Consider the following 12120-nt stretch of genomic DNA (forward strand, 5'->3'; position numbering starts at 1 on the left):
TAAACGTACATAACCAACCGTAAATTTAAACTTCTTTATATACATTTTTTGAACGTGCAATATTTGAAACTGATTACATTCAGTAGCAAAGTTATTTTCTATAACTGTTCACGAACTTTACTTTTCAAGTAATACACGATTAAACCATCAATCCGAACACAATCAAATCTTCTTTATTGGAGAGTCTATTGAAATTTTCTTCTGGTAACTACAAAATTAACTTATTGAAACCACCGCATTTTACGATTACATTACGATTAAATTACGATTTTGCCATTGCATAATCAAATACTGTGGCCCTTGAAGTTGGGTATTATAGAGTAATTCAATCACTGTTTAAAATTTAAAACTATATCTGAAAAATGCTACATACCCTGTCGGTTGATTTTACTTCTCCCACTTGTTTCAGTGCTGGATTTTCAATATATCCGGATCTGAAATCTCAATGAAGAGGTCTCCATTGGTAAAACGTACTTTTCCAGGATGTCGCCAGTTCTTCCAAAGCCAGAGAAGATTCACGGAACGAATGTTACAGCTGCCTTAGTGCAACGATATGAAAAGTGAACTAGTCGGTCGCCAGAAGGCCACTGATGGTAGTCCATCGCTTTGGAGCGTTCCTTCTGCGCTTTCCTCCTTCCAGAAGCTTCACGCTGACTGCAATGCCATAACTGAGCACAAGGAGGAGCTATTCGAAGTAGCTTGTCGTTAGCCACACCGTCACTGGGGTCCAATTAATGACAGTCGTAAAAACTGTGAAGATGTATAAGTTGGATACAAACACCATCATTTGACTACGGTTGGCAAAGCAGGGTTCTGGTTCATTGGGTGCCGACAATCGCCGAAGATTAGCGGCAACTAGTGAGTGGTTGTCGAAGCCTTTTTCGCATCAATTTATTCCGCACGGCGTGTGCGTCTGGGGGTTAACACACTTAGCTACAAAAAAAAGATGGCTGAATGACTGCTAATGTACGAGGTTAACAGGAGATCGGACAAAACAGCTAGAGACCTTAGGAGGGGGTGCCTCGCCTCGGGTCGTAAAAGGACGCCATTCTCGGCGCCTCAGAATGGCAGGAAGTGCGGAAAGGGGGGAAGGGGGAAGGAACTGCTCAACAGTGGATAGATACTGAAAACTTCACAAGTCGTTAAGAACGAGACACTAAAAACGTCGCTGGAAACGCTCGTTAGTCGTGTTCGCTATAGGGTTGCTGGACGCAGAAGCTCGGGTGTAGGAAGTCTCCCGCAACTAAGACACAGAAATCCTTTCAAACACAGTCAGACAGCCGCCTGTAGCAACGAGCATAGGCGACCTCACACTGGGTATTAAGTTCGTAAAGCCATTCAACTGCCCAACACAGCAGCTCGGCAGAGAAGCCCACAGTGCAGAGGTAACGGAAGTAAGGGAAGGAGGCGGCTAAGAAGGAGATCAGTAGTGTGACGTGAGCCCACTTCCAATGCATGTTTTATAAGCAGTCATCATTTCTACAGACTGAAGTCTGTAGTCGATAGTTTTCTCTTCCGTAAAGGACTTGGGGGTTATGATAGATATAAAAGCTGTTCAAACACACGTCTATACTGCAAACACTCGCACACACATACGCACGGTGGTGGCTGTTTTCTATTCTTAGACTAGCCATCCTCAGTTCTCTATGAACTAATACCCAGGCATAAATATTTCAAATAATCTCCACCATCTGTATGACAATCCAGAGGTACCTGCTCTTCTCGGTAAATGGAGCAAGCTATTTAAGTCATGCGTGATGGTATAACACTGCCGGTACTTGTTCTCTGAAGTCTTTCTCTCCTTCTCCCGCTGGATTTTTAGACGAAACTTCAAACTCGAAAGCTTCTACGGAAATTTAAAACCTGCCTCAATCTTTGTAATGCACTTAAGAGTTTTCTCTGATAATAAGATTCTCGGAAATACATGGATGGGTGAATGAATACTTAACTATTTATCGAAATTTCTGGAAAAATTAGACACTTGAAGTTGAGTCTGAATTTTGAATAGCAACTTGGGGAGAAGGGGATGTCTCAGCGAAATTCTAAGTAATCGGACGTTTATAGTGGTGAAGTGTTTGTCTCCATATTGAACTGTTCATTGAAATTATGTCAGTGAGTTTTCAAAGTCATGAACCTATAACATTAGAAGTATTCAGTCAAGTATTAACAGCAATTCGAAACTGAACTGCTAGAAAAATGATCCGAAAAAAATACATTATTTGCATAAGCATAAATATTTAAATTATTTTTAAACTTTATTATATATTAACAAAGCATTATAGATATTATAATTTGTTGGCAATTATTAGTATTAAATATATAAACACTTGTAAAGAAGAATGAATTCGAAGTTGATGGTTAAAAGGTATATTAAAGATGTATTAAATAGGTTAAGAATAATGTCTATATAAATGACAGTTGAAGATACTCTCTTACCTCTCTTTATAATTTGGAATTATTCCATCTGACGCGAGTCTTTCATTTAACTGTTCAAAAATAAACGAAAATCAAAGTTAGGAGGCGTCAACACTTCATAATCTGAAAATAATATAAAGATAGTGAACTATGTATAGCTTATTAACCAGTTACCTACATGGATAACTGCTGTACAAGTAATTCAGCTCACCAATAGCACCTTGATTTCTTCTTTAAGGGTAAACCACTCAGCTCTGATCATATTTCAGGTTTAAATAAATTTATTAGTTGATTGTACCGTTTTAATTTATATAATTTCAACTGTCGTAATCTGAGCAAGAGGAAGAATCCCATCAGAATTCAGCATGCTCAACCCATTCAAGGCCTTATACACCTCAATCAGATCACCTCGCAGGTGCCTAGTCTCCAGATGCTGCAATTTGCAGAACTTAAGCCTTTCTTCGTAAGACCACCCTTTCGTTCCCCTCACCAATCTTGTTGCCCTTCTCTGTACTTGCTCAATCAACACTACATCCTTCCTAAAATGAGGCCTCCAGATCTGTACGCAGTACTCAAGGCGTGGCCTAACCATTGCCTTATAAATGGGATAATCACCTCCTTTTCCCTACTATCAAAATTCCTCTATAGCATTGACAATACTCCATGACCTGATCTGGAAGCCTGCCTGAACTGCTCAGAAAATTTCATATTATATTCGTGACAGCATTTAGGATTATTCTCCAGTGAGACCAGTTTTCCAGCTTAAGAAATAGAAATGTTCTGGATGTTCCAAGAACGACTGCGTGGATCAGAGGAGTTTGAAAACGTTTTAATAAGAAGAAATGTTTTGACTTGGCAGCCAAGTATGGTCTGATGATGGGATCCGAAAGGTTACCTAACTATATAGAACATTTAGTCAATAGCCTAAATAAACTAACTTAAAAAAACTCGTGTCATAAGAGCGCTTATGAAGTGCAAATATTTCAGGGATAATCACTACGTACGTTCTTTTCTAACTATATTAACTCTATTTAGCTGCCACGTGGGTTCGAACCACGGTCCACTCAAATGCCTGCACTACTGCACTCCAGCAATGAGTAGAACAGTGAACCCTACCGATAAAATGAAATTTAAAAAAAAAAACCTGAATGGGTGGGATTATAACTGATACTTTCATCGTAAAGGTGGACCTCATTTAACGTTTTTTCAGCTGATGTTTGGCTATAATGTTTTTTGGCTCGCCTGCCTAATGTATGTATATTCATTATTACACTACACTTATGTTTAGTAGGTCTCACGAAATAACTACTTGAACTGCACAAAGGCCCTCAGGATGAGAACTGACACTTACTTTTAAAGAAGCCTTTATAACCAGTCCACTAAATAAATTCATTCAGAATTAACATAAAAGTATAGTTATGTACATCAATCCCATGTGGCTAAACATTTTAATAATGACAATAACAGTTCTTAATTCTTACAGTCAACGTCTCTTCCTAAACTACATCAAAAGATGTTGCCATCAACACGGGGTGCCTAGAAAAGAACCCAGCAACCTGCTTTCCAACCGCTACAATCGACTGATGGCAGGAAACAGCTATCAGACTTGCATTTACACCTTTGAGACCGCCATTACACTGATGAAGAGCAGTAGAAACATTCCATCGTAGTGCCTGCATTATCTTTCAAGTTCATAAAAATACTGTATTATATTAAAACTATGCAATCACTCCGATCTGTTACGTAGTTCGGATATAACAGAATTAAAACGCCTAATTATACAGTCCCGGTGGTCTTTTACGTCCAATTACATCGTATTCTCATTTGTTCCTCCTTTTTGTAGCCTGAGGGAGTGCGAAAAGCGTACATCAACGATAGATTAAATCCACTATATCACTTATCCATTATCCACACTCTTTCAGGAACACAATTTTCAAATTCATACAAAAACAAAACGGATTATTTATTCAGTTTTGTGCTCATTAAGATATTTCCCTTCTGAATACAAACTTTCTCGGTTTGATAAAGGTGACACTCGCTAATAAATTGGGTTTTTTTGGATACTTTCTGAGATTCCTTTTGTTAATAGATAATTAGGTAAAAGATATTCACTACAACACAAACATACTATAGTCATCGACAAGCTCTTGCTATTCCATATTTATTTTAAAAATTTGGAATACCTTTTATTTATTTACCACTCTTCTAGCAGTATATACAATAGTTTATAAAGTAATTCAAGTTAAGTATTCGATAAAGAATATTATATCTTACAAGCTTCCTAAAAGTCGGATACTTAGATGGCTTAACAGAACCACAAGAAAACCACTTACGATCTCTCTTTTTCAAAGTATTCAACTTTTGAGTGGAAGAAATTAGCCAACTAACAAGAGACCTACTTATTTCGAAGGCACTTCTTACATTCAGGATGGGTTCAAAATACCTATGCCAACGTCACATATCCTCTCAATAGAAGATGTCTTATGGGAATCTGCCGGTGGATCTATGCGATCTAATCTGGATAGACTTGGCTTTATACGGACACCTTTTATCTTTGAAATTCTTTGTAATCGATTCTTCCTCTAACCTGCCGGAAATCCCTGAAGAGAAACCTGTTTTGTTGAGCTCGCCTATTTGAAGCTCAGTTATCTGCCTAGCTAATATAAAATAAGAGCAGTAATCATGAGATGATTTAAAATTGGGTTTTTAAGCTTTAATGCCCATTTTATTCTTTGGCAAAATCGCAGAGTTATAAACAAGTACCGACAGAGGCCTCTCATGTCTGATAATCGAGTCAGGTTACCAAATAAGCAAGAAAGAGTTTTTATCTTTTATTTGCTTATTGGAAAAGTTCCAAGAGTTGCGAGCATATACGAAAACTGTTATCTGATAGCACATACCTGAGGCATTTTCGATGTTAATCTTTTAATTAAAGTTTGGAGTTAATGACGTTCTCTGGGGACAAAGATTTGGTCGGGAGTAATCAATGGCAAGTTTTTGCGCAACTTGCCATTAAATATTATCATAAGTTCAAACAGAGATTTGGCTCTATAGATCTGTAATCCAAGCACGCAACCCAAACAGACTAACATTGATTTAAACAAAAGCAGAGTACACACAAACTGGTCTAAATTTAGAACCTTCTTGCTACTATTGTTTCGAAACCGAATGATGGTGCGCAACTTCAAAAGACAGCAAAAGCGACCTCAAATAACCCATTTGTATAAAACTACTACGGGAAAACCAAAGGTAATGGGCTTAGTTCAGTTCACTCGGAGAATCAAGTATTATTCTTTAAAACAATGGCCATTCAAGCAGATCGGTTGCAATTACAACTGAGCATTCAACAGTATTATCACAATTAATTTGGTCCTCTTACTGCCCAAGAAATCATATCGATTTAATTAAGCATGAAGGTAAAATTGGAGCTGTTCGTTAGCGTCACCTGAGTTACAGAAAGCTAATTATCAAGACGCATCATTCATACAGAAAAATAAAGCCATTCAATAGACGACCGTTTCGCTAAAGGTTTTGCTCTAAGGATACCAGATCCTTGTCATACTTCTTCGCTTCCGTTCTGTTCCTAATGACCAAAAGAGATAAGTAGGGAACCTACGTAATTACCTCCTTTATTTAATCGAGATGCTTAGGAGAACATTGAACTCTCTCCCTTCCTCACACACGATAAATAACCATTTATTAACTACGAAGTTAAATCACGAATACCCGTACGATGTCTCCATGAAAAATGATTCAGGATCATTTCTCGAAATAGTCCATGCAGAGAAGTATAATCATAAATGGTTCACTCTCTTTGAGTTCCACACTATTTTTAGTGGAGGGGTTTTAATGGAATTAAATCCAAGGCGCCACATTTGATAGATATTTGATACATATTTATGTATCAAATGCTCCTGTTTCAAGATTATATTGTTTGGAAGCCAATTAACCAGTGTCTCATTACAACTAAAAGACCTTAGCTTTTGGCCTGTTTGGCAGATGCAATATTACCCATACTCCATTGTCTTCATCTAGTTGCAATAAAGATGGAAGACTTCACCTGAAACTTACTAACCTGGCTATGCTTGAATCGACTCAATATGTTCGTGTTGTTGAAGGGATTTGATGAAAAAAACCTTTCCACGAATAGAAAGCGAAATATCCGTTATTTTGGCGAGTATTCGTGATTATTACAAGTTGTACAAAATCAGAGTTTATGAAAATCCTCAATGGTGGTCGTATTAAAATCTTTTTAAAATTTCAAAAAAAAACAACAACATCTACTTTATTATATTACGGTTTTGTTAAATTCAAACTAAAGATCAGTCTAGTATCTTGCTAATATCAAAAGAAGCTTATGAAAATATAAAACTTCATCTGGTTATCGTACGATAATGTACAAAAACGGAAAAACCAAAGTGTTATTTAATAGGGTGTAGTATTTCCACATGTAGCCACGAATGTAATGCTACCTAGTCATTCTGGGTCGCATTACATTCGATCTTCCAGAATCACTGGGTCGATGCGACTCTGATTCTGGAAGCCATCTTCAGGCGGGAAAGAAACCAACCGCATCATTAGGCGCAGATGATCGCTCATTAACTTAACGTTACAATACCTCCAGCGGACGCACGTTATGTTGAAAAATCCGCACATCACAATGAAACCATCAGACATTCTACTGGAGGACAACGGACTGTTGAAACCCAGATACTTGAGACTGCAGAGCTCCTTGGGCTCTACCTCCAAGTGCATCAACAGTTTGCCCTGCTGCCATCGACAACAAGGCGAAAGGACGACTCGTCAAAACCATATGCACTTATCAGCCAAAAACATTATGATCACCTACCTAATAGCGTGTTGGGCCGCCTTTCGCCGCGATAATCGCTTGCACTCGGTATGGCATCGACTCTAGGAGACCGTGTAAGGTGTCCTCGGCTATCCATTGACCAGCTGTACAGGAGGATGTCACGGAGTTAGGCAGCGGCGTGAACTGGCGAACGTTGCTTTCCACCGCATCCCACAAATATTCGATGAGATTGATGTTGGGGGGATTTGGAGGGCCTGGAGAGTACACGAAATGCTTGGACATGATTTGCACATCATTCTTGAAAAATGCAGGCCTTATAACACAGGGCGCTGTCCTTGTTCAAAGAGCCCAGTGGCATCTGGATACACGGTCACCACGTAGGGAAAAACAACGCTGATATATATATATATATATATATATCTCCTACTAGACGATCCCAGCCAGCTTTCGTAGCTACTATTCACCATATTGCACAGATAATTACAGACTTAAGCACTAATTCCCACTCCACTACAAGATATTTATCCCCTTTTTACCTACTTGGCGAAGAAAGGGAGAAATTATGCAGGTATTATTGCCAGGATTAGTCGAGCAGACTGAGGACTCAAAGAAGGACCCTGGCAATCATATACCGTGCAATGTTCCTACCTGTTATCACCTATGGAGCTGGTGCATGGTTCACCCGTTCGGCCATAGTAAGAAATGGGAATAAATTAGAATCGATACAAAGGACAATACTACTCACTATTATCAGAGCATGTCGCACAGTTAAGCACAACTGCGCTGCAGTTGCTGGCCGGAGTTCTCACTTTACCTGGAAGTAGCCAAAAGAGGCTTTTATTATAGACTTAAAAAGGGCATACCCACAGAATTTCTGGGGATAGCCCTTGATACAACCAACACCTTCAATGCTGAAAGAAAAAGAATAGCCACAAAGCTCCATGAGCTAGGGCAAACAAAGTGGAGCAGGAAACCATAAGTCTGGATACCAAACGGTTTCTGCCACAGGTGTCAATGGTTAATCCAAAGCCACCTAAGTGTTATGCCCCTGGACTTTTTACAACATTTATATTGACAGGTCACGGCTCCCTAAAGATGAAACTAACCTCCTTAGGGCTGACTGATGAACCAAACTGCACCTGTGGCGAGAGTGAAGACTGGGCACACATTCTATATGAATGTATAATTTATGACATCCCCAGAACCGGGCTAATATAGCACAGATTGGCCCCCTTCCCAGGGGAGAAGTACATCTGTTCATTATAGAAGAGGAAAACTATAAAGCCTTTACAACCTTCACACAGAAAGCATTCGAAATGCGTAGAATTATCCAAAGAAGGGCAATTCAGCCCCTCCCGGCAATTGAACAATAATCAATAGTTAAAATTGCCCAAGTTTCCCATCACGCCCAGACGATGACTAAAAAACTGTCCGGATAGCAGTATTCCGCACCCTGACATGACAAAACCTGATTGACATGGGTACCCCCAAAGGACTACCCTCCCACACCAAATAAGCAACATGTAGGGGAGGGAGATGTACAGGCAGCCAGGGAAGCAGATTAGCTGAAAAATATCAGTAAGCTCGTAGCAAGAGGATGCAATGTAGAATGAATGAATGCGAATGAAAGACAGAATGAATAGACTGGGCGCAAAGTGAATTGGGAATTATGGTAAAAGGGAATAAATGTCAGTTTTGGAGTGACCCAGCACGAGTGAATCAGTGTTATGGTGAATGAGTGGAACAGCAAACGTAATTGGCCGAAAGAATACAAAGTTAATAATAACTTAACTTATTTTATATACTAACAACACAAACACTATGACTGCATTCTCCTCTGGCCTGCAAAAAACTTGTGGCTAGGCCTGCACCACAACTGAAGAATAACAGTAAGTTGAGGTGCCCACAGAGTGCAGTGCAGAAAGCAAGAGTCGAACAAATTAAATGAAAGCTTTAGAAGAACGAATGAGAGTGTGTGAGAAAAAGAACAAAAACCATAAATGTTGCTAACCCTAGTTTTAATATTTTATATTCTTGCTTATTTAGCTTAACTAGTATGCATTAGTATTTAAATTTACATTACACACCATTGCATCCCCCCTGGTGTGTGCTGCGAACAAGATGAATGAGTGAGTGAAACGGGGAAAAATAAAAAATAAAAAAATATATATATATACAGTATATAAAAAATTACCTTATTTTTCAAACTTAATACCAACTGGATAAATTGGAGAAATTGCATATAACTGGTGCAATTTAATAAGAATTTAGAATATAAGTATTAGGGGTGAAAACCATACCCAATGAGGCCAAATGGCCAAGTATTTAGGTAACCTAAGTTGGACTTCATTGTTATACCCTATAAATAAACACAGATTATAATAAAATAGTAAAATTAAAATGTAGCTAATTACTGATAATTGGATTCATTGAATGGAACGTTAACTAGGGCTAGCTCCACTCAATATTGGCTCCTCAGCCAATAATTGGCTGAGGCTAAATGGCAAACAAAAACAGATAGCTCAGCCAATTACTGATGGGATATATTGCGTGGAGCTAGCCCTAGTTAATGTTCCATTCAATGTATCCAATTATCAATAATCAATAATTAGCTACATCATTTTAATTTTACTATAATCTATGTGTTTATTTATAGGGTACAACAATGAAGTTCAACTTAGGTTAGCCCTATGGCCCTTGTACTTGGTACTTGGTTAGTACTTGGCCCTATGGCCTCATAGTTATCTATTTTTTCAGTCCTAATACTTATATTCCAAATTCTTATTAAATTGCACCAGTTATATGCAATTTCTCCAATTTATCCAGTTGGTATTAAGTTTGTAAAATAAGGTAATATACAGACTGATGTAATGTTCAATCATTATTTTGATGGCATTAATCTGTTCTGATACTCTTTTTCTATTTCTGTTCCTCGAATTCCATATTCTTCTATATATAATTTCATATATCTATATATATACACTGTTGTTCAAAGAAAGTGTATTATCTGATGCAATCTATAAGGCAATATTTCTTACAGATTGCATCAGATAACATTGACACGCGTAGGTGATGACGTAATATTGCATCAGCTGTTACGTTCAGCTATATAATCACGCTCTGCAAGAGTTGCAGTCATTCCTTGCTTGTGCCAGGATGGCGAGTTACGTGCAGTAGATGCCACGAAGAAAGAGTGCTATTGTTGCTTTACGTGAGGGAGGCTGTTCTTCCCGTCATACTGCTTACAGAGTGTCTTGTAATCAGTCGACAGTGAGTAGATTTCTTTCCAAACTCAAGAATACTGGTTCTGCTGATAGGAAAAAAGGACCCACACGCAAACGAGTCTCTACGCCAAAACAGGACCCCGTTTTAAAGCTCTTGTGCCTTTAAAACAGTCAAGTTTTTTTCGTCTGAGCTGAAAAGAGAATGGTAAGAACATACGGGGGTGGTAGCAAGTGCAGTAACAGTCAGAAGACACCTCTTCAAAATTGGACTTGTAGCTCGTCGTCCTAAGAAGAAGCCCCTCCTCACACAAAAAATGAAAAAGGCCCGATTCATTTGGAGTAAGGAACATGTCAAATGGAGTCTCGAGCAGTGGAAGTCAGTTATTTTCTCGGATGAGAAGAAATTCAACCTGCATCGCTCTGATGGGAGACAAACGATTCGCCATAGACGTGGTGAAGAATACCATCCGGACTGTATGGTGTCTACAGTGAAATTCTCTACCAGCCAAATGATATGGGGGTACATTTCGTATCGCGGAGTAGGTCACCTGCAGTTTATGAAAGGTTCCGTAAATGCCAATGGATACCTGGCTATATTGGAAGGCAAATTGCTGCCAACCATTAGAGATCATTTCAACCTGCCAAATAACTGCATTTTTCAAGACGACTCTGCTCCTTGTCATCGGGCGAAAAGTGTAAGTAGGCACTTCTGCAGTTACTTTAGCTTCATTTCTGCATTAGAGATTCGACAGTAATGTGTTTACAATTATTACAGGTAAAAAACATGGTTGGAAGGACGGTCCATTACAACTGTTAGCTGGCCAGAAAACTGCCCGGACCTGAATCCTATAGAGAACTGTTGGCGTCGTGTGGAATCTGCAGTTGCCAGAAAGAAACCAAAGACCCTTCGTGAACTTCATAATTCGTGTTTGGAACCACGAACTATCAGTTGATTATTTTCAGAAATTGATCTTGTCAATGCCTCGACAGTGTGCTGCTGTCATCAGGGCCAGAGGCGGTTCAACTAAATATTAGTTTGCACCTGGTGAACTTTTCATTTTGTTTTCTATTTAAAATGATAAACATTTTAAACATTCTGATAACATTGCAGCCATAATTGTTGTGTTTACGAAAACTGTTGCATACAAGTTGCAAATGATCATTTTGGAATATTTTGAGAGCACCTGTCAAATATTACTTAGCTTTGCCTTAACTATTAATATCTTTTGTTTTCTTTCTGCTAGTCTTTCTTAATGTAACATACCATCGCGAAAAAAAGTTAGAAATGTGAAATTCCTAGGTGATGCACTTTCTTTGAACACCAGTGCATATATATAACCTAACAGAAAAAAAAAAAATATATATATATTATAAAATAAGAAAAAAGTATAAAATAGAACGCAAGAAGAGTGAGAATGCAGATTATGAATGAAGTAAATGTGTTTCTCTCCCACCCCCACTGCCAGCTAACATATCCTACCCCCGGAGCAGGATGGACAGTTTAACCATGCTACCAGAATCGACACAACATGGCATTGACGATCTGAACTGGGTACTCTAACCTGGTTCCCTTTAAAATCCCATCCCCAGGTAGGGAGGGGAAGAGACGGGTTTCTGTCTCCGACTCTCCCTGCTTCCCCCATACTTCGCCTGGTGGGGCTCGTCCCCACT

The 12120-nt window shown here is 38.8% G+C and overlaps 1 long non-coding RNA gene across 1 annotated transcript in view; it reads right to left on the reverse strand.

Moving 5' to 3' along the window:
* LOC150091070 (uncharacterized) overlaps positions 1 to 12120 on the reverse strand; it is a 91137-nt gene that overhangs the window by 58446 nt on the left and 20571 nt on the right. The window contains exon 2 of the long non-coding RNA XR_016547409.1: positions 2437 to 2486. This is a non-coding gene — a long non-coding RNA (uncharacterized LOC150091070). The remainder of the gene's footprint in view (positions 1 to 2436; positions 2487 to 12120) is intronic.

Source organism: Mastigoproctus giganteus, chromosome 1 (assembly GCF_048544385.1).
Source record: "Mastigoproctus giganteus isolate SK-2022 chromosome 1, ASM4854438v1, whole genome shotgun sequence".
Taxonomy (NCBI): domain Eukaryota; kingdom Metazoa; phylum Arthropoda; class Arachnida; order Uropygi; family Thelyphonidae; genus Mastigoproctus; species Mastigoproctus giganteus.